The sequence below is a fragment of the Ranitomeya imitator genome, chromosome 1 (assembly GCF_032444005.1).
Source record: "Ranitomeya imitator isolate aRanImi1 chromosome 1, aRanImi1.pri, whole genome shotgun sequence".
In the NCBI taxonomy this organism is placed as follows: domain Eukaryota; kingdom Metazoa; phylum Chordata; class Amphibia; order Anura; family Dendrobatidae; genus Ranitomeya; species Ranitomeya imitator.
In genome coordinates this window covers 1211070284-1211097278 of record NC_091282.1, presented here as the reverse complement: position 1 = coordinate 1211097278, position 26995 = coordinate 1211070284, and the positions used below count along the sequence as shown (strand labels likewise).

Genomic DNA, 26995 nt, shown 5'->3' with positions numbered 1-26995 from the left:
CCCTGGCTAAAACATCTGCCCCCAGCCACCCCAGAAAAGGCACATCTGGAAGATTCGCCTATTCTGGCACTTGGCCACTCTCTTCCCATTCCCGTGTAGCGGTGGGATATGGGGTAATGAAGGGTTAATGCCACCTTGCTATTGTAAGGTGACATTAAGCCAAATTAATAATGGAGAGGCGTCAATTATGACACCTATCCATTATTAATCCAATACTAGTAAAGGGTTAAAAAAAAACACACACACATTATTAAAAATTATTTTAATGAAATAAAAACAAAGGTTGTTGTAATAATTTATTCTACGCTCAATCCAGTCACTGAAGACCCTCGATCTGTAACAAAAAAAAAAAACAACAATATCCTTACCTTCCGAAGATCTGTAAAGTCCAACGATATAAATCCATCTGAAGGGGTTAAAATATTTTGCAGCAAGGAGTTCTGCTAATGCAGCGCAGCTCCTTGCTGCAAAACCCCGGAGAATAAAGGTAAAGTAGGTCAATGACCTATATTTACCTTCATTTGCGGTGAGGCGCCCTCTGCTGGTTGTTCCTAGATCATGGGAACTTTCCTAGAAAGCTCCCAGGCTCGAGTTCATAAGAGGCGCCCTCTGCTGGTTGTCCTCATATGAACTCGGGCACAGAGGGTACATCAGTGGACATACCAGCAAGATAAACCGGCGCGGTCTCAGATGTTCGACCTGATCTACTTGACAAAGAAATGGCTGCAACCCGAGGTACTGACAATACCCGAAATAATCCAGCGGGTTGTCCTGGACAAGTACCTGAGAGTACTACCACCAGCGCTGAAAAGGTGGGTAAGCCAAGAAAATCCCACGACAGCGGATCAACTTGTGGAGTTGGTCGAGCGTTATTCCGTGGCAGAAGGACTTCCCGACGACACCGCCCGGTCTGTGCCTCCTCCTCGTGGAACCGGTAAGACTGTTCCAGGGACCACGGGTGAAGGAAAATCGCTTAAAACTGTGGGGGAGGAACCCGGGACTGCTCGCACTCCGAGACCGAGAGTATTGGACGGTGGTCTCAGTAGGGGACCTGTTAGGTGTTTCCGCTGCCATGAGAAGGGCCATGTTTCTGTGAACTGTCCTGTTACCGCTGAACCCATGCAGTGCGACGTTATAGACTCTAGAAAACGCATGTCTTTGGTTACACGGCTAGTGAGTGTGAATGCGGGTCAAAATGATACAGCGAAACACCTGTGTGAATTATCTGTTGATGGGAAAAATGTTGTGGCATTACTAGACTCTGGAAGTGTGGTGACTCTGGTGAAAGCTAATGCGGAGAATTCGAAGGCTAGCACTCGACTAATAGGGGTGTGACGGTGCGAGTGAACGGAACCAATAGTCCCATCAAACGTAGCAATATATAATCACTGCACTCATACTATGAAACTTGCTTGATGCAGGTGAAAAAGTTTATTGAGACAATTGTAGCAAAAGATAAAATGGTGAAGCGATAGGCATAAACGACGTTTCGGCCAGCTCGTGGCCTTGATCACGTTATCGCCTAGTGGGAGGTTCCTTATGTATTGTTGTATTGCAGTGTTGCTGAGGGTGACAGCCAGAGGTAAAGGAGTTTAAATAGTCTTGTGAGATGCCATTAGTACACGTATGACGAGCCGTTAGTCGCCGTATAGTGGAGCACACATGTGGGTATGACAGTATAATATTCTTATTATAAACAGTGTGGCAGGCCGGTCGTCGTGGTATGAGACGTACGTGGAAGTATGGCAACTTGATAATTAACTTGTAGTGCACCGGATGTCCCCAATGTATAAAAGATCTATGTGGATATTGCTGCCAGTATGTAGGCCCAATCCCGGTCCAACCATAGGGGTCCCGAGTTCCAAATAGAATCAGGGCTGTGGTGCACAAAAATATGGATCTGTGGTCCGCTGGTCGCGTTCGGGGGGCCGGCGTTGGTGGCCAAGTGGTAAGAGCAGACACAATCTGTGTCTATGCTGAGGGAGCCGTCCTCTGGCTGTCACCCTCAGCAACACTGCAATACAACAATACATAAGGAACCTCCCACTAGGCGATAACGTGATCAAGGCCACGAGCTGGCCGAAACGTCGTTTATGCCTATCGCTTCACCATTTTATCTTTTGCTACAATTGTCTCAATAAACTTTTTCACCTGCATCAAGCAAGTTTCATAGTATGAGTGCAGTGATTATATATTGCTACTCTGGTGAAAGCTAGTCTGGTGGCACTTCCATCTGGTCCGTCTGACAAGTTTTCTGTGACGTGTGTGCATGGTGACACCTGCTCGTACTTAACAGCGGTCATATGGATTTCCACTCCCTATGGGTCAGTGCAGCACAAAGTGGGACTCGTTCCCGCATTGTTACAGGATGTAATCCTGGGCAGGGATTTTCCCTATTTCTGGCAGTTGTGGGAGAATCAGTTGCTCCTTCACGGTAGCTGTACCCGTGAATCTTCTCCCATGCCCTCTGGAGGTCCCGAGTCCCTAGAGGAGACCCCACAGGAAGATGTTGCTGGGGAGGTTAGTGAATCTAACCTTCAGTACCCCTTCTCCGTCATGGCGGGGGAAACGGAGGAAACTGAGGAACCTCAGCGAGAGGCGGAGGCAGACAGCCATCCGGCACCCTGCCTGCCAGATTTGGGAGTCCAGGTGGATGACTTCCACAACGAGCAAATGAAAGATCCTACCCTGACTCCGGCTAGGAAAAATGTAAAAATGATAGATGGGGTACCCGTAGAACCTGACACTAAGCTAGCGTACCCGTATATTGCTCTTGAAAATGATTTGCTCTACCAGGTAGAAAAAAAAGGGGAAGACACAGTGCAACTGTTAGTGGTACCCAAACCTTATCGGCGAAAGGTACTGGACTTGGCCCACGGACATATAATGGGGGGACATCTGGGGGTACAGAAAACCATAGAAAGGATATCGCATTGTTTTGTGTGGCCTGGAATACATTGTGATGTGCGTAACTATTGTGAGTCCTGTCCAGAGTGCCAAATCGCGGCCCCTAAATCTCAGTTCCGTAGCCCTTTGGTACCCCTTCCTATCATCGGGGTCCCTTTTGAGAGAATTGGAATGGATTTGGTTGGGCCCCTTCCCCGATCCGCACGTGGGCACCAACATATCCTCGTCATCGTGGACTATGCCACTCGTTACCCGGAAGCCATCCCTTTGTGTAACACAGCTACCAAGACGATCGCCAAGGAATTGGTACAAGTGTTTAGTCGGGTGGGAATTCCAAAACAGATACTCACCGACCAGGGGACTCCCTTTATGTCGAGGGTAATGAAGGAGCTCTGCAGACTCTTACAAATAGACCCGTTGCGTACGTCTGTCTATCACCCTCAAACAGATGGCCTGGTTGAGCGCTTCAACAAAACCTTAAAACAGATGCTCCGGAAGGCGATAGACAAAGATGGGAAGAACTGGGATTACTTGTTACCCTATTTGCTGTTTGCCATTAGGGAAGTTCCCCAGTCTTCCACAGGGTTTTCGCCTTTCGAACTGTTGTACGCCCGTCGTCCCCGGGGACTGTTGGACGTCGCAAAAGAAACCTGGTAAGGTCAAGTCACTCCCTTTAAAACGGTGATCGACCATGTAACACAAATGCAGGATCGTATTGCCGCTGTCATGCCCATTGTTAGGGACCATATGTTACAGGCCCAGGGAGCACAGAGGCAAAGTTATGATAGAGGCGCTAAGGTCCGTACATTTGCACCCGGCGATAGGGTGTTGGTCCTAATCCCTACGGTGGATAGTAAATTTCTGGCGAAATGGCAGGGCCCATTTGAGGTCCTGGAAAGAGTTGGTGAAGTGAACTATAAAGTGTACCAGCCTGGTAAGAGAAAACCAGAACAGATTTATCATGTGAATCTGATAAAACCCTGGAAAGACCGCTCTGCCCTAACGGCGGATCTGCCCCGTCCGGTTGGTTCACCTACCGTACCGGAGGTGCAGGTTGCCGAGACTCTCTCGGAACGACAAAAATCTGAGGTTAAGCAGTTTTTGTTACAGAACCGACAGTTTTTCTCGGAAAAACCTGGCCGGACTAAGCTAGTGAAACATGAGATTGTCACAGAGCCTGGCGTCACCGTTCATGTGAAGCCCTACCGGATTCTGGAAGCACGCCATGAAGCCGTCTCCCGGGAAGTGATGGCAATGTTGGACTTAGGAGTCATTGAGGAGTCGCACAGCGCCTGGTCCAGTCCAATCGTGTTGATACCTAAACCGGATGGCTCCATACGGTTTTGTAATGACTTTACATAGTTACATAGTTACATAGTTATTAAGGTTGAAGGAAGACTATAAGTCCATCTAGTTCAACCCATAGCCTAACCTAACATGCCCTAACATGTTGATCCAGAGGAAGGCAAAAAAAAACCCATGTGGCAAAGAGTAAGCTCCACATTGGGGAAAAAAATTCCTTCCCGACTCCACATACGGCAATCAGACTAGTTCCCTGGATCAACGCCCTATCAAGGAATCTAGTGTATATACCCTGTAACATTATACTTTTCCAGAAAGGTATCCAGTCCCCTCTTAAATTTAAGTATACTGAATGCGGTTTCTAAATTTGATGCGTACCCTATGCCCCGGGTCGATGAGTTGATCAACCGGTTTGGTAAAGCCCGATACATTACGACCCTGGATTTAACAAAGGGGTACTGGCAGATCCCTCTGGCCGAGGCGGCCAGAGAGAAGACGGCATTTGCTACACCGAAAGGTCTGTTCCAGTATGTCTACATGCCGTTTGGACTTCACAGAGCTCCCGCAACGTTCCAGAGATTGATGGATCGAGTCTTGAGGCCCCACAGACAGTACGCTTCTGCCTACCTGGATGACATCGTAATTTACAGCATGGACTGGAAAACTCACCTCCGGAAGGTTCAAGCGGTGATTGGTGACCTGCGAGATGCAGGCTTAACGGCAAACCCCAAGAAATGTCACATCGGGCTTGAAGAAGCCCGATACTTGGGCTACGTGATTGGCAGAGGAGTGGTTAAACCCCAGATCGACAAAATACAGGCAATCCAGGGCTGGCCACAACCAGTGAACAAAAAACAAGTACAAGCTTTCCTGGGGATTGCCGGCTATTATCGCCGGTTCATACCCATTTTGCAGCCATGGCTACCCCTTGACGGATCTTACCAAAGGGAAGGGTTCCGTCATGGTAAAATGGACCTCAGCTGCTGAAGAGGCCTTCCACAGCCTGAAACGGGCTTTGTGCTATCAGCCCGTACTAGTGACTCCTGATTTCAGCAGCGAGTTTGTGGTACAAACTGATGCCTCTGATACTGGTGTCGGAGCTGTACTTTCCCGGTCCTCTACCTCAGCCGGAAACTGAATGTACATGAGCAGAGGTATGCAGTGGTTGAAAAAGAGTGCCTAGCCATTAAATGGGCTCTCGACTCCCTCAAGTATTACCTGGCCGGTAGGAAGTTTAGGCTGGTCACGGACCATGCCCCTCTCAAGTGGATGCACCTCCACAAGGACCGTAATAGTCGGGTAACCCGGTGGTTCCTTGCCCTGCAGGCTTACTCTTTTACGGTGGAGCACCGACCTGGGGTGCAGATGGGGAACGCCGATGCCCTGTCCCGAGTGCACTGTTTCAAGAGTGTTCTTGCTCGACCGGGGTGGTCTGAGCAAGGGGGGGGATATGTAAGACTGTCATGATATGTACTTTTGCCCTGTCCTGTATTTGAATAATATGCCATTTGATGTATGTAACTGTTCTCTGGTTTCTATTAGCTGTAATTTATGTATTTTCTTGGCTGGGAGTTCACCTGTAACAATGTCTCCTTCCCCCAATACTTGCAGCCCTAAGCTCTAATGTAATTAAGCTTTGTCAACATCACTAGTGGAGGAATAGACATTCTTCCTCACAGCAGGTGGCTAGTCAAATGTACATATTACATAGACTGCCTGGAGCCCACCAGTCTAGAATCTTCTGGTGCACCCAACCATTGAATAGAAGGTGTAACCCCTACCCCCTTCATGGGCGGATCCCAGGAGCTCAGACAATCCATTCTTATTTTGAGATCAGATGTGAGTTGATCCTTGAAGGAGAAGGAGTGGGGATTCTTAGCTGAGGCAAGACCCCACGCCCATCTAGGACTGTGGAAGCGAACGGGGCGAGACTTGAGCTGAGGACATATCTCGTCGTTCGTGAGATTGTTTTGGGATCCCTTGGACTAATTGTGGACTATTGCTTTGTTACCTGGCACAAGGATTATCGGGAGGTGCCCCCGAACCTGTTCCATTGGACTAATTGTGGACTCTGTAGATCTACCTGCATGTGTTGTTCCAGCGTTCTTGATAATAAATCTGTTGAATCATCCCTCGGCCTGTTGTCCCTTCTTGCTCTGCCGTACACCCCGTCACAAAGACTCATGTTGGTGTGGTAGTTGGGGGCAGGTATATCTCACCCAGGTATTTGTCCTATGTGAATTAGGCCACTCAGTATCTTCAGGATGCTAATGGGTTAACAAGTGCAGGAATAAAGGATGACCAGCTGGGGGTTTCCAGCGTCAGCCTGGGGCACACAGATTGCCTGTGTGAGACAAACGTGAGTGAGAGCTGTGCTCAAGAATTGTGTGATGTTAGCTGGGTGGGAGAAGCCCCCCCAGTTGTTGAGATAGCAACGTGTTGGTTTAGTTAGCGCCGGACAGGCTAGGATTTATTTTTATGTTTTGTTTTATCTATGTTGCTTTCACGTTAATAAATCTGACCTGAGGTCAGCCTGCTCAGAAAACCTGCTGTACGCCTTGGATTCAATGCACAAACCACGTGGCCTTTGACCCCAGCAAAGGCGATCCCGGAGTGTTGTGTCACAGATGGGCATTGATTTGTCTTTTTCTTCAGCGTTTCATCCTCAGACTAATGGCCAAACTGAGCGAACTAATCAGACCTTGGAGACCTATTTGAGATGCTTTGTGTCTGCTGATCAGGATGATTGGGTGGCTTTCTTGCCATTGGCCGAGTTTGCCCTTAATAATCGGGCTAGTTCGGCTACTTTGGTTTCACCTTTCTTTTGTAATTTTGGTTTTCATCCTCGTTTTTCTTCAGGGCAGGTTGAGCCTTCTGATTGTCCTGGTGTTGATTCTGTGGTGGACAGGCTGCAGCAGATTTGGACTCATGTGGTGGACAATTTGACGTTGTCTCAGGAAAGGGCTCAACGTTTTGCTAACCGCCGTCGGTGTGTTGGTCCTCGGCTTCGGGTTGGGGATCTGGTCTGGTTGTCTTCTCGTCATGTTCCTATGAAGGTTTCTTCTCCTCGGCTTATTGGTCCTTATAAAATTTCTGAAATTATTAATCCGGTGTCTTTTCGTTTGGCTCTTCCAGCCTCTTTTGCCATTCATAATGTTTTCCATAGATCTTTGTTGCGGAGATATGTGGTGCCCGTTGTTCCCTCGGTTGACCCTCCTGCCCCGGTGTTGGTTGAGGGAGAGTTGGAATATGAGGTTGAGAAGATTTTGGATTCTCGTTTTTCGAGGCGGAGGCTTCAGTATCTTGTCAAGTGGAAGGGTTATGGCCAGGAGGATAATTCTTGGGTTGTTGCCTCCGATGTCCATGCCACCGATTTGGTTCGTGCTTTTCACTTGGCTCGTCCTGATCGGCCTGGGGGCTCTGGTGAGGGTTCGGTGACCCCTCCTCAAGGGGGGGGTACTGTTGTGAATTCCGCTCTTGGGCTCCCTCCGGTGGTTGTAAGTGGCACTTTTGTGAGTTCTGCTCTTGGGCTCCCTCTTGTGGTTTCTAGTGGTATGGCTGCTCCTTGGAGTTAGCTGTCATCAGCTGCTTCCACTTATCATCTCTTCTGCTCGGCTATTTAGGTCTGGCTCTTTCTTCAGCCAGTGCCACTTGTAAATGGTTCCTGGTTGGATTCACATCTCTTTGGAGTTCCCTGTTATCCTGACCAGTTCAGCTAAGCTAAGTTTTTGCTTGCTCTTTTCTGTCCATAGATTGTGGACTTATCCATTCTGTGCTTTCTATGTTTGTCCAGCTTACAGGGGGGAATTAATTCTGTCTTGCTGGAAGCTCTGGGAGGCAGATTTGCCCTCCACACCTTTAGTCAGGTGTGGAGATTTTTTGTAAACTCTGCGTGGATTTTTGTAGTGTTTTGTACTGACCGCACAGTATTCCATCCTGTCTTATCTATTTAGCTAGACTGGCCTCCTGTGCTCATCCTGGTTTCATTCTGTGTATGTCTTTTCCATCTCCACTCACAGTCATTATTTGTGGGGGGCTATCTATCCTTTGGGGATTTTCTCTGAGGCAAGATAGTTTTCCTGCTTCTATCTTTAGGGGTAGTTAGCTCTTAGGCTGTGACGAGATGCCTAGGGAGAGTTAGGAGCATCCCACGGCTACGTCTAGAGTTGTGTTGAGCGTAGGGACTGCGGTCAGTACAGTTACCACTTCCTTCAGAGCTCGTTCCATGTTGCTCCTAGACCACCGTATCATAACACAAAGGCACCACAATCCCCACTCGCGCTAAACAGTCTGGGCGCGAGCAAAATATATATCTGTGTAATGCTCCAAGTTTTTGTGTATGTGCCTTTAAGATACAGCAGAGCTGGCAGCATTGTAAAGAATTGACATAGCAGCCTTGCTTTCCATGCCTGGCCACAGCATAACATGAAAACCACATGACCGGGTCCTGGACTTAGCAATGAAGGAGAAGGAGACATTCTGTGGGCTCGCCGTCAGCCCAGAGAAGAAGGTGAGGGAGCAGCCATCAATCCTGTTCATAAGAAACCACAGCCTCCGCTGCAGACAGCGGTGTGATCAGGAGTCCTACATAGAATTCTCTGCACCATTAATATATCTGCATTACTATACTGGGAATTGAGTCTCTGTTCAATCATCGTTTGTCTGGATGCACAGAGGTATTTGTGTTATCACCGTCCCTCTCGCCTCCCTGTTTTCTGGACTATTCGGAGTGCACCACATTACATTACCATTGAGCAGAGGTCCAGTAATCGCACCCTGGCATCACAAACTTTCGTTTCTTTTTGTCACTGCCATAGCGAAGTGGTAACGTCCGCACTCCACATGGTGTCTGACCGATGGCGCATTATATTACATCTGTGAGTTCTTCTTGTCCTTTTACATGTTTCCCTAAATGTTGCTATCTTTGTAGAATGAGCTCTATCCTCATCCTGGAAACCATGACATGGCCACTGCTCTCCCTCATTCTTTGTATCAGCCATGATGGTCCTCACTGATCGTCATTAGACCACTCCTGAATCACAAGGGTTTGAACTTTCGGGGATCTGTGAATTTGAGTGGATGTGTAGACGATGGATGTGTAGACGATGGATGTGTAGACGATGGATGTGTAGACGATGGATGTGTGGACGATGGATGTGTAGACGATGGATGTGTAGACGATGGATGTGTAGACGATGGATGTGTAGACGATGGATGTGCTCATATCTAGAACCGAGGTCCTTTATATCGCCGGACAAGGATGATGGATGTTTGGACTTACCCACACATAATGATTCCTCACATATGTGTGACGAGGGGCAGGATGAACAGGGCTCACCGGGGATGTAGGGCTTCTCTCCTTGAAAGTTGCCCCTGCAAAGTAAAAGGGAGAGGATAGGAAATGAGGTTAGGAATACCGATCTGGTGAGTCAAAAGACGTGAGCACAGCTACTAGGGTGCACGGGTAGGTTCCCAAACCATATGCATATAGATATAAAGAACCCGGCACTCAACTTGAATTAAACTTGAGGTTTTTTATTCCATAGTAAGAAAAAACGTTTCGGCCTAGTGTGGCCACATCACACAAGTCACATGTCACAAGATGAGTTGGCATGACTACCGGGGCTCTGCAGGAGACCCCTGTGGTTGTCATCGCTGATCTGCTATAAGTGCCGCTCAGTGGCCGGTGCACATAGCAGATGAGCATTTCTGCTACACATAGAAGAGCTGGGCCCGCTGGGTGCACCGCAGGCGGCAGAAGATCGCAGCTTCAAGTCTCCTAAGGAAACTAATGAAGCCAGTGAAAAGTAAAAAACAACGAATTTAAAATTATTACAGAAATTAAAAAAATATAAAAGTTAAAACCACCCCCCTGCGCACCATTCAAAATAAAATAAACAGTACAGATATTTGGTATTGCTGCATTCAGAAACGCCTGATCTATAAAAAGACAAAAATCATTAATGCAATCTGTAAACGGCGTAAAGAGAAAAAATCAAAACGCCAAAATTACATCTATTGCTCACTGTAACATTGCAATAAAATGCAATCACAGGTGATGAAAACATCGTATCGATCCCAAAATGGTATAAATAAAGTATAAGCTCAGTACGCAGAAAATAAGCCCTCACCGAGCCCCAGATCCCCCAAAATGGAGACAATACAGGTGTCAGAAAATGGCAACATTTTTTTTTCTTTCCAAACTTTGGATTTGTGGAGTTTTACGAAACGCGCGTCGGGGTGCGCAGAGACGGGACCCAGCTTATTCCCCAGGTATAGGACATATGCTTCACTGTGCCATTATATCTTTTTTGTGTGCACTTTTTGGAGATTGTGCACTCTGTTTTGGCCCTAGATGTGTGGCCATTTGCACTCTTTTGCACTTTAGTGTTTATCCCAGGTATAGAATATATATCTCACTTATTAGTACGGTAGATCTATGCATATTTTTGCACATGATTGGCCCTTAAATGTGTGATTTTCATGCACGGATGCACTTTAGTCTCTATTTTTCTTAATTGATTGATTTTTGTGTGTATTTATTTTATTTGGCCCATTTTATGCACTTATTTTTACTTTATTATGGTAAAATCACTTTTTTACTTTACCAAATAGTTTTTTATATAATAATGTTGAGCAATATATTACCATCTTGATACTGTGTTCTTTCTGGGGTTGCTGTAAATGATTACATTATACATTAATTAGTCCTGGTCTTGCGCACATTCTGATTTTAATCTTTATATATTTTTTATTGTAACTATTCGCCACTTTGTTATAAATAAAGGCATATTTTTAATCTGAATTTAGCCTGTATACTTTCTGGCAGTCTCATGTTCGGTGTTACTTTAGCTTTAGTGTCTTCTCTGTAGTCGTTTCCACTAAATAATTTTCACAGCACACCACGACCACCTGGATATTATTAGTATATATACTATATTATTTGATATTTTTAAATCTTTGGATAAGTTTTAGGTGTTCTGTGTTTTTATACTCCAGGAAAGGCAAGGATTCCTGCCCAAATATTTCTCGAACTTAGCGGAGCAGAGGTCTCAAACTGCATTCCCTGAGGGCTGCAAACAGGTCATGTTTTCCGGATTTCCTTGTACTGCACAGGTGATAATTTAATCATCTACACATATATTGATTACAGCATTATGTGCAATGCTAAGGAAATCTTGAAAACACGTATGGTTTGCGACCCTCGAGGAATGCAGTTTGACACCCCTGGTGTAAAGGGAATATTAGGGCGTAGTAAGTCAAAGACTTTACAGACATCTCTTCGGTGAGTGTCAATATCTGGAGAGTAAATAATTATATCATCCAGATACACTACTGCTGAGGAGGATAGTAACTCCTGAGAGATGTCATTATCAAAGCCTTGGAAGACAGCGGAAGCGTTACAGAGACCGAACAGCATTATGAGATACTCACAGAGTCACAGCATGTGCACACACACAAACTCCTCTCCGGAGGTTCTGGATTTCTAAAGGCTATACACCTGCCCTGAATTAACCCAAACTCCTCTCCAAAGGTGCTGGAATTCTAAAGGCTATATGCCTGCCCTGAGCACACGCAGTCCACACTACCGCAATGTTCCACACACACACATATGACATAAGTGATCTTAACGCGCCGCGTGCGCTCCAGAGAACATTTTATTCGTTCCGCTTAAGTCCTGTCAGACAGGACCTTGCTTGAGGACCAATCCAGAACTGCCACATCACCCGAGCAGATGACCGACCACTAATGAGAAGTCGCCATCTCACGAGCATGCTCAGTAGAGTGATTTCTGGACTTAGCCTCTGGAGCATCTGTTTGCCACTGCTTGTTGCCGATTACCATAGCTTTGGCTGGAAGGCCCGCAGTAACCAAGCGAACAGCCCTGGTCTGAACAAGATGCTGACGTCTTTGCTGAGCAGCTCCTACTGCGGCTGGAGTAGAATGGGAGACCGCAGAGGCAGACAAGGCTTGGGATCTACCCCGTGTGGTGGGAGAATCCCGGTGACTAACACACGTTGGGCCTTTTTTCTCCAGGTTTAATTTTATCATTTCTTATCTGCCTGGTTCAAGAAACGGCAAGGCTGATGCTCTGTCCAGGATATTTACTGAACCTCAGGAGAGGTCTAACACTGACTGTATCATTCTACGTCCAAAAAATATTGGGGAAACCTGGACACCAAAGAATTTTTAATCGAAGACCAAAGATGGATACTAAACTGACTTTTTTCTTAACCATCCTTCTAAAGACAATGATCTTTCTTTTAAGGAAGGGTTTTGGATACAGAACCCTCAAATATATTTCCCCGAATCTGCTCGATTTAAAGTCCTCAAAATCGTCCATCATTCTAAACTTGCAGGGCACCCTGGAGTCATGAAAACTCAAGAACTACCGCTTCATTCTTTTTGGTGGCCTAATTGTAGGAAGGATGTGAGAAAATATGTTTCCTCCTGTTTAACATGTGCACGGAACAAGATATCACGATCCTCACCTCTAGGACTTCTTCAATCCAATGGCCAGACTGAAAGAACTAAACAACCTCTCGAACAATATCTGTGCTGCTTTATTTCTTGCCTACAGGAGGACTGGGTGGACTATTTACCATCAGCAGAAGTTGCCTATAATAATTCCAAGCACAGTTCTACATCCCATCGACCATTTTTTGCTAATTATGGCATGCATCCGGTATTTATTCCTTTAAATATTTTGGTTCCTGCTGTTACTGACAGACTTACAAAGTTGCAGAAAGCTCACAAAGAACTGATCATGATGTTATAAAAGGCCCAAGAAGATTACAAAGAAACAGCAGATAAACATCGCAAAGCTCCTCCTACCCTTCAGGTTGGTGACAAGGTTTGGCTTTCTGCAAAAAATCTGAAAACAAACTACTGTCTTCTAAATTGGGTCAAAAATTCATAGGACCTTTTCATATTTCTGCACACATTAACCCAGTTGCCTTCCGCTTAAAACTTCATAACAGCCTGAAAATACAACCTGTATTCCATGTGTCCTTGCTCAAACCATTCACTGAGAACCCTTTTCCTGAAAGAACTCAGCCACCTCCTCCACCAGAAAAGGTCCATGGTGAAAAAGAGTACATTGTGGATAAAATTCTGGACTCTAGAAGATTTAGAGTAAGATTGCGATATTTGGTGCAATGGAGAGGTTATTTGCCAAAAGATAATTAATGGGAACCAGGAGGACAAAATTCATACACCCAGGTTTAAAACAGCCTTTCATCAGATCAGAGACATCCAGAGAAGCCAATGCCTGAGATGTCCGGAAGCCGTCCTGGAAGGTGGGTGGTACTGTCATGACTCTAACTCAGCAGCTCTTGTGCACCAGACAGCAGCTCTTCCCTCAGAGCTATTCCACTCGCTGGACAGTTCCTTAATAACCCAGTTACGAGTACCTTTTTTTCCTGATTGCTTCCACCCTGAGTTCTTGATTGTCTACACTCTGAGTTCCTTATTGTCTCCGCCCGGAATTCATGATTCGCTCCTCCCTGTGATCACCTGATTATCATGAACCTGGGGTGTTTGGTTACCCAGTTTCTTTCTTCAGGGATTTAATTATATCCCACTCCCAGTCCTGGTTTGGAACTTGCAGCTCCCTGGCGCCCCCCTTACCCTCAGGTCAGTCAGGGAACTGCACCTAGGATAATTAGTTACCAGAAAGGCTGCCTTGCTTTGTACTGGCTATTGGGCACACTGCAGTGAGAGCGATATAACTACACCCGGTCAGGAATTATAATTATCAAATGCCGTCCGTCGCTGCCAGTTTTGCACAACCAGCTCAGGACACTTGCTGCCACCAGCTCCTATTACTATGATTAATAGCAGGTCAGGAGCCAACCCAATCAGTAGCACTGGCACTGACTTAGGTCAGAGGACTTAGGGTACATTTAGAGCCAGGAAAACGAAGCTAATATATATTTTAGCTTTCACTCCAAAAAGATTAGGCAGTGTTTACAAAAGTATATAAAAAGATATTACCAAAACGAGACAATCATAGTATGTGCAGATCGATTACAAAATAAAAGGGATTAAAGATGAAAATAAACTTACATTTGTCTTATGCCATTCCATGGTTACCCATGCAGCAGGGAGGAGGAGTGTTGTGAATTCTGTTGTCGGGCTCCCTCCTGTGGTCATGAACGGTACTTCGTCTGGTTCTGTCCATGGAATTCCTCTGGTGGCTGTGGGTGTTTCTGAGTTTCCTTCCACAGGTGACGAGGTTAATTCGTTAGCTGGCTGCTCTATTTAACTCCACTTAGATCTTTGCTCCATGCCACCTGTCAATGTTCCAGTATTTGTCTTGTTCACTCCTGGATCGTTCTTGTGACCTGTCTTCCCAGTAGAAGCTAAGTCCTGCTTGTTTTTCTCTGGTTTGCTATTTTTTTGTCCAGCTTGCTATTTTGTTGTTGTCTTGCTTGCTGGAAGCTCTGGGACGCAGAGGGAGCGCCTCCGCACCGTGAGTCGGTGCGGAGGGTCTTTTTGCGCCCTCTGCGTGGTCTTTTTGTAGGTTTTTGTGCTGACCGCAAAGCTACCTTTCCTATCCTCGGTCTGTTCAGTAAGTCGGGCCTCACTTTGCTAAATCTATTTCATCTCTGTGTTTGAATTTTCATCTTTACTCACAGTCATTATATGTGGGGGGCTGCCTTTTCCTTTGGGGAATTTCTCTGAGGCAAGGTAGGCTTTATTTTTCTATCTTCAGGGCTAGCTAGTTTCTTAGGCTGTGCCGAGTTGCATAGGGAGCGTTAGGAGCAATCCACGGCTATTTCTAGTGTGTGTGATAGGATTAGGGATTGCGGTCAGCAGAGTTCCCACGTTCCAGAGCTCGTCCTTTATTATCAGTAACTACCAGGTCATTCCGTGTGCTCTTATCCACCAGGTCCATTATTGTCCTGACCACCAGGTCATAACAGTACAGGTGGCCCAAAGTACTAATGCATCTCAATAGAGGGATAAGAGAAGTTCTGAGACCATTTTTTTTCTTTGCAGTGTGTTTTGTCTCTCTTTTCCCCTTTACATCTGGGTGGTTCAGAACACAGGTGTAGACATGGACATTCAAGGTCTGTCCTCTTTGATGGATAATCTCACTATAAGTGTACAAAACATTCAAGATTTTGTGGTTCAGACTCCGATGTCAGAGCCTAGGATTCCAATTTCTGATTTGTTTTTTGGTGATAGATCTAAGTTCTTGAATTTCAAAAATAATTGTAAATTGTTTCTTGCCTTGAAACCTCGCTCCTCAGGTGACCCTGTTCAACAAGTAAAGATCATTATTTCTTTGTTACGTGGTGACCCTCAAGACTGGGCATTTTCCCTTGCGCCAGGGGATCCGGCATTGCGTGATGTTGATGCGTTTTTCCTGGCGCTTGGATTGCTTTATGACGAACCTAATTCAGTGGATCAGGCAGAGAAAATCTTGCTGGCTCTGTGTCAGGGTCAGGATGAAGCGGAGATATATTGTCAGAAGTTTAGAAAGTGGTCTGTGCTCACTCAGTGGAATGAATGTGCCCTGGCAGCGATCTTCAGAAAGGGTCTCTCTGAAGCCCTTAAGGATGTCATGGTGGGATTTCCCATGCCTGCTGGTCTGAATGAGTCTATGTCTTTGGCCATTCAGATCGATCGACGCTTGCGTGAGCGTAAAGCTGTGCACCATTTGGCGGTACTATCTGAGCATGGGCCTGAGCCTATGCAATGTGATAGGACTTTGACCAGAGCTGAACGGCAAGAACACAGACGTCGGAATGGGCTATGTTTTTACTGTGGTGATTCCACTCATGCTATCTTCGATTGTCCTAAGCGCACTAAGCGGTTCGCTAGGTCTGCCACCATTGGTACGGTACAGTCTAAATTTCTATTGTCAGTTACTCTGATTTGCTCTTTGTCGTCCTATTCTGTTATGGCATTTGTGGATTCAGGCGCTGCCCTGAATTTGATGGACTTGGAGTATGCTAGGCGCTGTGGTTTTTTCTTGGAGCCCTTGCAGTATCCTATTCCATTGAGAGGAATTGATGCTACGCCTTTGGCCAAGAATAAGCCTCAGTACTGGACCCAACTGACCATGTGCATGGCTCCTGCACATCAGGAGGATATCCGCTTTCTGGTGTTGCATAATCTGCATGATGTGGTCGTTTTGGGGTTGCCATGGCTACAGGTCCATAATCCAGTATTGGACTGGAAATCTATGTCTGTGTCCAGCTGGGGTTGTCAGGGAGTACATGGTGATGTTCCATTTTTGTCTATTTCGTCTTCCACTCCTTCTGAAGTTCCAGAGTTTTTGTCGGATTATCGGGATGTATTTGATGAGCCCAAAGCCAGTGCCCTACCTCCTCATAGGGATTGCGATTGTGCAATTAATTTGATTCCTGGTAGTAAGTTTCCTAAGGGCCGATTGTTCAATTTATCTGTGCCAGAACACGCCGCTATGCGGAGTTATATAAAGGAATCCTTGGAGAAAGGCCATATTCGCCCGTCGTCATCACCGTTAGGAGCAGGGTTCTTTTTTGTGGCCAAGAAGGATGGTTCTTTGAGACCTTGTATTGATTACCGCCTTCTCAATAAAATTACATTCAAATTTCAGTATCCTTTGCCGTTGCTGTCTGATTTGTTTGCTCATATTAAAGGGGCTAGTTGGTTCACCAAGATAGATCTTCGAGGGGCGTATAATCTTGTGCATATTAAACAAGGCGATGAATGGAAAACAGCATTTAATACGCCCGAGGGCCATTCTGAGTACCTGGTTATGCCATTCGGGCTTTCCAATGCTCCATCAGTATTTCAGTCCTTTATGCATGACATCTTCCGAGAGTACCTGGATAAATTCCTGATTGTGTATTTGGATGATATTTTGGTCTTTTCGGATGATTGGGAGTCTCATGTGAAGCAGGTCAGAATGGTGTTCCAGGTCCTTCGTGCTAATTCCTTGTTTGTGAAGGGGTCAAAGTGTCTCTTTGGAGTTCAGAAGGTTTCATTTTTGGGGTTCATTTTTTCCCCTTCTACTATCGAGATGGACCCTGTTAAAGTCCAGGCCATTTACGATTGGACTCAGCCGACATCTGTGAAGAGCCTGCAAAAGTTCCTGGGCTTTGCTCATTTTTATCGGCGCTTCATCGCTAATTTTACTAGTGTTGCTAAACCGTTGACTGATTTGACCAAGAAGGGTGCTGATGTGGTCAATTGGTCTTCTGCAGCTGTAGAGGCTTTTCAGGAGTTGAAGTGTCGTTTTTCTTCTGCCCCTGTGTTGTGTCAGCCAGATGTTTCTCTCCCGTTTCAGGTTGAGGTTGATGCTTCTGAGATTGGAGCTGGGGCTGTTTTGTCGCAAAGAAGTTCTGATGGCTCGGTGATGAAGCCATGTGCTTTCTTTTCTAGAAAGTTTTCGCCTGCTGAGCGCAATTATGATGTTGGTAATCGAGAGCTGTTGGCCATGAAGTGGGCATTCGAGGAGTGGCGTCATTGGCTTGAAGGAGCCAAGCATCGCGTGGTGGTCTTGACAGATCACAAGAATTTGACTTATCTTGAGTCTGCCAAACGGTTGAATCCGAGACAGGCTCGATGGTCATTATTTTTCTCCCGTTTTGATTTTGTGGTTTCGTACCTTCCGGGCTCTAAGAATGTGAAAGCTGATGCCCTGTCAACGAGTTTTGTGCCTGACTCTCCGGGTGTTCCTGAGCCGGCGAGTATCCTCAAAGAGGGGGTAATTTTGTCTGCCATCTCCCCTGATTTGCGGCGGGTGTTGCAAAAATTTCAGGCTGATAGACCTGACCGTTGCCCAGCGGAGAAACTGTTTGTCCCTGATAGATGGACTAGTAGAGTTATCTCTGAGATTCATTGTTCAGTGTTGGCTGGGCATCCTGGAATCTTTGGTACCAGAGATTTGGTGGCTAGATCCTTTTGGTGGCTGTCTTTGTCACGGGATGTGCGTTCTTTTGTGCAGTCCTGTGGGACTTGTGCTCGGGCTAAGCCCTGCTGTTCTCGTGCCAGTGGGTTGCTTTTGCCCTTGCCGGTCCTGAAGAGGCCCTGGACGCATATTTCTATGGATTTTATTTCGGATCTCCCCGTCTCTCAAAAGATGTCGGTCATTTGGGTGGTTTGTGATCGCTTTTCTAAGATGGTCCATTTGGTACCTTTGTGTAAATTGCCTTCCTCCTCTGATTTGGTGCCATTATTTTTCCAGCATGTGGTTCGTTTGCATGGCATTCCGGAGAACATCGTTTCTGACAGAGGTTCCCAGTTTGTTTCGAGGTTTTGGCGAGCCTTTTGTGCTAGGATGGGCATTGATTTGTCTTTTTCCTCGGCTTTCCATCCTCAGACAAATGGCCAAACCGAACGAACTAATCAGACTTTGGAAACATATCTGAGATGCTTTGTTTCTGCTGATCAGGATGATTGGGTGTCCTTTTTGCCGTTGGCTGAGTTCGCCCTTAATAATCGGGCCAGCTCGGCTACTTTGGTTTCGCCGTTTTTCTGCAATTCTGGTTTCCATCCGCGTTTCTCTTCAGGGCAGGTTGAGTCTTCGGACTGTCCTGGTGTAGATACTGTGGTGGATAGGTTGCAGCAGATTTGGACTCATGTGGTGGACAATTTGACATTGTCCCAGGAGAAGGCTCAACGTTTCGCTAACCGCCGGCGCTGTGTAGGTCCCCAACTTCGTGTTGGGGATTTGGTTTGGTTGTCGTCTCGTTATGTTCCTATGAAGGTTTCCTCTCCTAAGTTTAAGCCTCGTTTCATTGGTCCGTATAAGATTTCTGAGGTTATCAATCCTGTGTCATTTCGTTTGGCCCTTCCTGCTTCTTTTGCCATTCATAATGTGTTCCATAGGTAGTTATTGCGGAGATACGTGGCGCCTGTGGTTCCATCCGTTGATCCTCCTGCCCCGGTGTTGGTTGAGGGGGAGTTGGAGTATGTGGTGGAGAAGATTTTGGATTCTCGTATTTCGAGACGGAAACTCCAGTACCTGGTCAAGTGGAAGGGTTATGGTCAGGAAGATAATTCCTGGGTTTTTGCCTCTGATGTTCATGCTGCCGATCTGGTTCGTGCCTTTCATTTGGCTCATCCTGGTCGGCCTGGGAGCTCTGGTGAGGGTTCGGTGACCCCTCCTCAAGGAAGGGGTACTGTTGTGAATTCTGTTGTCGAGCTCCCTCCTGTGGTCATGAACGGTACTTCGGCTGGTTCTATCCATGGAATTCCTCTGGTGGCTGTGGGTGTTTCTGAGTTTCCTTCCACAGGCGACGAGGTTAATTCGTTAGCTGGCTGCTCTATTTAACTCCACTTAGATCTTTGCTCCATGCCACCTGTCAATGTTCCAGTATTGGTCTTGTTCACTCCTGGATGGTTCTTGTGACCTGTCTTCCCAGTAGAAGCTAAGTCCTGCTTGTTTTTCTCTGGTTTGCTATTTTTCTGTCCAGCTTGCTATTTTGTTGTTGTCTTGCTTGCTGGAAGCTCTGGGACGCAGAGGGAGCGCCTCCGCACCGTGAGTCGGTGCGGAGGGTCTTTTTGCCCCCTCTGCGTGGTCTTTTTGTAGGTTTTTGTGCTGACCGCAAAGCTACCTTTCCTATCCTCGGTCTGTTCAGTAAGTCGGGCCTCACTTTGCTAAATCTATTTTGTCTCTGTGTTTGTATTTTCATCTTTACTCACAGTCATTATATGTGGGGGGCTGCCTTTTCCTTTGGGGAATTTCTCTGAGGCAAGGTAGGCTTTATTTTTCTATCTTCAGGGCTAGCTAGTTTCTTAGGCTGTGCCGAGTTGCATAGGGAGCGTTAGGAGCAATCCACGGCTATTTCTAGTGTGTGTGATAGGATTAGGGATTGTGGTCAGCAGAGTTCCCACGTCCCAGAGCTCGTCCTTTATTATCAGTAACTACCAGGTCATTCCGTGTGCTCTTATCCACCAGGTCCATTATTGTCCTGACCACCAGGTCATAACAGAGGAGGAGCATATGTCTCAATGCATCAGGCACACACAGTTTCTGCTTCCCAGGCCAAGAGAGAGAACTCTAGTCCCGCCTCCGTGTCTTATACCTGTGCTCAAACTTCAGGCACTACTACTGTGTTGATCTCACTGGGTGGTTGGGGAACTCCCCTTTCTGAACAATTAGGCCATGTTCACACAGTGCGTTTTTTACTGCGGAACCGCAGCGGTTTTGCCGCTGCGGTTCCGCAGCTGTTTTCCATGCAGGGTACATAACAATGTAACCCTATGGAAAACAGTCACTGCTGTGCACATGATCCGTAATTTCGTTTAAAAAGCCGCGCAGAATAGCTGCGGCAAAAAAGAAGGAGCATGTCACTTCTTTTTCCTGAACCGCAGCGGTTCTGCACCCATAGACCTCCATTGTGAGGTCAAAATCGCAGTAAAACCCGCAGATCAAAAATATATCTGCGGGTTTTACTGCGATTTGATGTGCAGAACCGCTGCAGCAGGAAGTGCGGGGGAGCGGGCGGAAGTGCGTGGGCGGAGTGTGGCTGCCCCCCCGTGCTCCGATCCCGCCCCCCCCGTGCTCCGATGCCCCCCCCAGTGCTCCGATGCCCCCCCCGTGCCCTAATCTCCCCCCCTTATACTTACCCGGCGTCCCGGTGTCCGTCCGGCCGTCTTCTCCCTGGGCGCCACCATCTTGCAAAATGGCGGGCGCATGCGCAGTGCGCCCGCCGAATCTGCCGGCCGGCAGATTCGCTCCAAAGTGCATTTTGATCACTGAGATATAACCTATCTCAGTGATCAAAATAAAAAAATAGTAAATGACACCCCCCCCACTTTGTCACCCCCATTGGTAGGGACAATAAAAAAAATTAAGAATTTTTTTTTTTTTTTTCACTAAGGTTAGAATAGGGGTAGGGGTAGGGTTAGGGGTAGGGTTAGGGTTAGGGGTAGGGTTAGGGTTAGGGTTAGGGGTAGGGTTAGGGGTAGGGTTAGGGTTAGGGGTAGGGTTAGGGGTAGGGTTAGGGGTAGGGTTAGGGTTAGGGGTAGGGTTAGGGTATTTTCAGCCATTTTAGCCCTAAAAAGCTTCCTAGGAAACACACAGTCTCTGCATAGAAAACTGCATAAAAAAAGGATAAAAAAACGCATCAAAAAACGCATCAAAAAACGCATCAAAAAAGGACAGAAAAAGGACCAAAAAAAGGACCTGCGTTTTCTGCCAAGAGCTGCAGTTTTTAAAAAAAACTGTCCTGAAAAAAAAAGGATGGAAATCCTGAATGTGTGAACATACCCTTATGAAATACTCTATTACCCATATCTCTTTGGCTGAACCTTGTAGAAGAAAGACAAAATTATCATTATGCTCAGCCCGACATTGGGGTTCTCTTAAGCATAAACACGAAGTGTATACATGACCTGCTCACTGAGAAATCCTAGAGATTTCAGTGGGTTATAGATCTATTGGTGGACATTCGGAATATGTAACTTTTATATCTCTATCTAGTGATGTTATGCCCTACTATCCCCTAACTAGTTTCCCCAATCCATCTCTTCTGACCCAGTATTGTGGACTACAAATTTAGACACCTCCTAAGGGGTGCACGCATGTGGGGGTGCACACAAGCATCCCGAAGCAAAGTTTCCCAGAAGAAAAGCATCAAGTAGGGCAGCACGGTGGAGCAGTGGTTAACACTGCAGCCTTCCAGCGCTGGGGTCCTGGGTTCTAATCCCACCCAGGACAACATCTGCAAAGAGTTTGTATGTTCTCTCTGTGTTTGCGTGGGTTTCCACCGGGCACTCCGGTTTCCTCCCACATTCCAAAGACATACTGATAGGGATTCTAGATTGTGAGCCCCATCGGGGACAGTGATGATAATGTGTGCAACCTTTAAAGCTGCAGAATATGTTAGGGCTATATAAAAATAAAGATTATATTAAGGGTCACCAATCTAACCCAAGAAGAGGTGCGAAACCGACTAAATAAGATTAAAATAGATAAATCTCCGGGTCCGGATGGCATACACCCACGAGTACTAAGAGAACTAAGTAATGTAATAGATAAACCATTATTTCTTATTTTTAGGGACTCTATAGCGACAGGGTCTGTTCCGCAGGATTGGCGCATAGCAAATGTGGTGCCAATATTCAAAAAGGGCTCTAAAAGTGAACCTGGAAATTATAGGCCAGTAAGTCTAACCTCTATTGTTGGTAAAATATTTGAAGGGTTTCTGAGGGATGTTATTCTGGATTATCTCAATGAGAATAACTGTTTAACTCCATATCAGCATGGGTTTATGAGAAATCGCTCCTGTCAAACCAATCTAATCAGTTTTTATGAAGAGGTAAGCTATAGGCTGGACCACGGTGAGTCATTGGACGTGGTATATCTCGATTTTTCCAAAGCGTTTGATACCGTGCCGCACAAGAGGTTGGTACACAAAATGAGAATGCTTGGTCTGGGGGAAATTGTGTGTAAATGGGTTAGTAACTGGCTTAGTGATAGAAAGCAGAGGGTGGTTATAAATGGTATAGTCTCTAACTGGGTCGCTGTGACCAGTGGGGTACCGCAGGGGTCGGTATTGGGACCTGTTCTCTTCAACATATTCATTAATGATCTGGTAGAAGGTTTACACAGTAAAATATCGATATTTGCAGATGATACAAAACTATGTAAAGCAGTTAATACAAGAGAAGATAGTATTCTGCTACAGATGGATCTGGATAAGTTGGAAACTTGGGCTGAAAGGTGGCAGATGAGGTTTAACAATGATAAATGTAAGGTTATACACATGGGAAGAAGGAATCAATGTCACCATTACACACTGAATGGGAAACCACTGGGTAAATCTGACAGGGAGAAGGACTTGGGGATCCTAGTTAATGATAAACTTACCTGGAGCAGCCAGTGCCAGGCAGCAGCTGCCAAGGCAAACAGGATCATGGGGTGCATTAAAAGAGGTCTGGATACACATGATGAGAGCATTATACTGCCTCTGTACAAATCCCTAGTTAGACCGCACATGGAGTACTGTGTCCAGTTTTGGGCACCGGTGCTCAGGAAGGATATAATGGAACTAGAGAGAGTACAAAGGAGGGCAACAAAATTAATAAAGGGGATGGGAGAACTACAATACCCAGATAGATTAGCGAAATTAGGATTATTTAGTCTAGAAAAAAGACGACTGAGGGGCGATCTAATAACCATGTATAAGTATATAAGGGGACAATACAAATATCTCGCTGAGGATCTGTTTATACCAAGGAAGGTGACGGGCACAAGGGGGCATTCTTTGCGTCTGGAGGAGAGAAGGTTTTTCCACCAACATAGAAGAGGATTCTTTACTGTTAGGGCAGTGAGAATCTGGAATTGCTTGCCTGAGGAGGTGGTGATGGCGAACTCAGTCGAGGGGTTCAAGAGAGGCCTGGATGTCTTCCTGGAGCAGAACAATATTGTATCATACAATTAGGTTCTGTAGAGGGACGTAGATCTGGGGATTTGTTGTGATGGAGTGTGGGCTGAACTGGATGGACAGATGTCTTTTTTCGGCCTTACTAACTATGTTACTATGTTACTATGTTACTATGTTATTATCAAGTAAAAGGCAGCTATTCCATGGCAGTTAGTCAGAGCAGGAGTCAGGTAACCTTTTAGCCATGTGCTTTATTTCTTTCCTCCTGTGTTCCCTTGCCATCCACATTCACCGCTCATACCCCCCTTATTAACGACTCACACACATCAGCCCATTTATACTTCCCTCTCCCATGTACAGCTCCCATGCACTTCTCACCTTTCTGAAAAACCTCAGCCCATCTTGCCCAAACACATTGCACAAAAAAACTTTGCACAATTCCAATACCTACTTGCTCTTTATCCTCCTACTCCTTCTGATTTGAGATGCCTATTGGTGGTCCTAGTAGGGTATATATATGGGGACATCTCCCCCAACCCTGGTCTACAATTCCCCAACCTCAACCCCTATTCTTCCTCGTTTCAAAACCACACTAATCTTATTAATATTACTTGAACTCCTTCTTTTAATTGTGCCCTCTGGAATACACAGTCTGTATGTAACAAACTTCCTTTTCTGCACAATTACTTTCTGAATCTGTTGGCCCTCACTGAAACCTGGATTCAGGATTCTGACACTGTCTCCCCTTGTTAGGGTTGGCGGAACGCACCAAATATATAGTTTATTAGATGGAATTGGTGCGTTCGCAACCCGGGATCCACCGTGCAGGAAAGTACCTGCTGCTAAGTAAGACGGACTATATGGCGGTACTATAAGTATACATACAAGGGTTAACTTCACCCTGCGTGAAGGAAGCGATCCTGTTGCGTCACAGGACCGCGGTACCGCACATAGAGCGCGAGCAATAAGTCAGCAAACACAACCCCAACTAGGATTGAAGTCCGATTAGACCACTGCTGGCACAACACCGCAACTGGGTGTGTAAGGAAACTATAGAAATAGTAAATAAAGGCACGAGAGTGCGTGCGGTGCCGCAGTGACGGACGCCACTAACCACCCAGGCTTGGGTAAGGAAAGCGCAGAGGAAGCGCACGGCGCCGTACTGGCGGACACAGCAACTGGACGCTGAGATGTGTGTTAAGTGCTGTTGGATAAGTCGGGCGCTAGATAGCAAACATACACCTTCCGCGAACAGACATTCAATAGGGAGGGTTATTTAAAGAGCGACTTTCACTCACAACAACAATACTAGCGCATGGCCGTGCGGTCATGCGCAGTTTATATAGTTGCAGCACAGGAAGCTGCTACTGAAGTTTTTGCCCTTTCAGGACCTTCCAGAAGGACCAATGGAAAGTGCTGCAGTTCCTGAGCATGTTTTGCCCTTTCAGGACCTTCCAGAAGGACCAATGGAATGTACTGCAGCACCTGAGCATGTGACCGAACATGTGGCCCTCGCCCTCCAATGGGAGACCCTGCCCTGGGCATGCTCAGTGTGAGTAAACAAGGACTTAGTCCCAGAGAGGCTCGCTCGCCGCAGATCAGTGCAGGGTACCACAGGAAAGCCAGAAAAGGCAGTAGTGACCCTATGCACCGAATCAGCCCCAGCGAGACGCTGGGAGCGACGTCTCCGCTGAGCAGAGCCCACTGCGGTCGATACCGAATGGGTGACCGCAGCAGACACGGATCGAGATTCCCCCTGTGCAGCAGAGGAAACTCGACTCCTAACACCCCTGCTGCCATTTCCCATGATGGCTTACAATTCTCCCATTCCCCGAGACCCACAAACAAACCTGGTGGTGGAGTCGGCATACTCCTGTCCCCACAATGCACCTTCCAGGCCATCCCCCCAGTCCCATCACTCTCATTCCCTTCTTTTGAGGTCCACACCATCAGGCTGTTCCATCCTCTCTTCCTCAGAGTAGCAGTCATATACCGGCCCCCAGACTCACTCACCCACCCTTGACCACTTCTCAGTCTGGCTGCCGCACTTCAAGTCCTCAGAACTCCCAACCCTTATCCTGGGAGACTTCAACATCCTCACAAAAGATGGTAACACCCTTGGTCTTCTCCCAGCTCTGCTCAATTTCTCACCTAAATAACTAACCTCTTCCCCTCTCTGACCACACCATTCTCTCCTTTGTGCTCACAATCCCTTGCCCACCCCAGCACACTCCTACCTACCACACATTCAGAAATCTACACGACAGTAACTCTCATTCACTTTCAGACTCCTTACACTCATCTCTTTTTCCTTTCCTGATCTGGCTGTACATCACTACAATGACACTCTCAGAAGCACCCTGGACCAAGTAGTATCACTCACCCTCAGAACCTCCAAGCACAGAGTATAACAGCCCTGGCTCACATAGCAAACTCGGCTTCTCCAGCGATGCTCTAGAAGTGCTGAACGCTTATGGAGGAAAACTCGCACACCAGAAGACTTCATACACTTCAAATTTATACTAAGAACCTAAACTCTGCCTTTCACCTCACCAGAAAGACCTACTACACCACCCTGATCTCCTCACTAGCCAACAACCCCAAGAAATGTTTTGACACCTTTCACTCCCTCCTCAGGCTAAAAGCACAAGCCCCTATCACAGACATTTGTGCTGATGACCTGGCCTCCCACTTTATAGAGAAAATAGATAATATCCATAAGGAAATCTGCTCCCAGCCACTAAGTGCTGTGACTCCCATCCCTCCCTGAATTTCCCCTGGATCACTCTCCACATTTGATCCCATCACAGAAGAAGACATCTCCAGGCTCCTCTCGTCTTCTCGTCTGACTACATGCTATACCGACCCCATTCCCTCACATCTCCTCCAGTCGCTCTCTACAGTCGTCACAACTCACCTAACGATAATCTTTAATCTCTCCGTCTCCTCAGGCATCTTCCTATCCTCCTTCAAACACTCTATCATTACTCCATTAATAAAGAAATCCTCCCTCAATCCATCTTGCACAAATAACTACAGACCAGTCTCAAACCTCCCCTTCATCTCTAAACTCTAGTAGCTCCTGGTCCACTCCCATCTTACATAGTAACATAGTAACATAGTTAGTAAGGCCGAAAAAAGACATTTGTCCATCCAGTTCAGCCTATATTCCATCATAATAAATCCCCAGATCTACATCCTTCTACAGAACCTAATAATTGTATGATACAATATTGTTCTGCTCCAGGAAGACATCCAGGCCTCTCTTGAACCCCTCGACTGAGTTCGCCATCACCACCTCCTCAGGCAAGCAATTCCAGATTCTCACTGCCCTAACAGTAAAGAATCCTCTTCTATGTTGGTGGAAAAACCTTCTCTCCTCCAGACGCAAAGAATGCCCCCTTGTGCCCGTCACCTTCCTTGGTATAAACAGATCCTCAGCGAGATATTTG

The 26995-nt window shown here is 46.5% G+C and overlaps 1 protein-coding gene across 1 annotated transcript in view; it reads right to left on the bottom strand.

The window, feature by feature from the left end:
- Positions 1-26995, bottom strand: part of LOC138657288 (putative uncharacterized protein DDB_G0290521) — an 87260-nt gene that overhangs the window by 48486 nt on the left and 11779 nt on the right. The window contains exon 2 of the mRNA XM_069744973.1: positions 9491-9582. The gene's annotated coding sequence lies outside the window, so the exon portion shown is untranslated. The remainder of the gene's footprint in view (positions 1-9490; positions 9583-26995) is intronic.